The sequence below is a fragment of the Octopus bimaculoides genome, chromosome 2 (assembly GCF_001194135.2).
Source record: "Octopus bimaculoides isolate UCB-OBI-ISO-001 chromosome 2, ASM119413v2, whole genome shotgun sequence".
NCBI classification, from domain to species: domain Eukaryota; kingdom Metazoa; phylum Mollusca; class Cephalopoda; order Octopoda; family Octopodidae; genus Octopus; species Octopus bimaculoides.
Window position 1 is genome coordinate 154,932,721 of NC_068982.1, and position 401 is coordinate 154,933,121.

Consider the following 401-nt stretch of genomic DNA (forward strand, 5'->3'; position numbering starts at 1 on the left):
ATATATATATATATATATATATATATATATATATACATTCAGATATATACATGCATACATTCAGACTATATATATATATATATATACATATATATAATATATACACATACATACGTTCAAACATATATATACGTGTGTGTGTGTGTGTGTGTGTGTGTCTGTCTGTCTGTGTGTCTGTGTTTACATAGGAAGTGTATTTGTTATTGCTCTCTGAAACATTAATTCAATGAGTAAAAAGATAATTTTGTACGTTAAAAGGATAGTAAATGTAAGTTTAAAAATGGCGAAGATATGAAGATATACATTGCACACATAGACACAGACACATTCTCAAACACACACATATTCACACGCATACGTACACACACGCACGCACTCAAAGAAAGATGGATATATATATA

General features: G+C 28.2%; 1 protein-coding gene across 1 annotated transcript in view; it reads right to left on the reverse strand.

Moving 5' to 3' along the window:
* LOC106878233 (ras and EF-hand domain-containing protein homolog) overlaps nucleotides 1-401 on the reverse strand; it is a 99,828-nt gene that overhangs the window by 29,179 nt on the left and 70,248 nt on the right. The gene's annotated exons all lie outside the window — the stretch shown is intronic.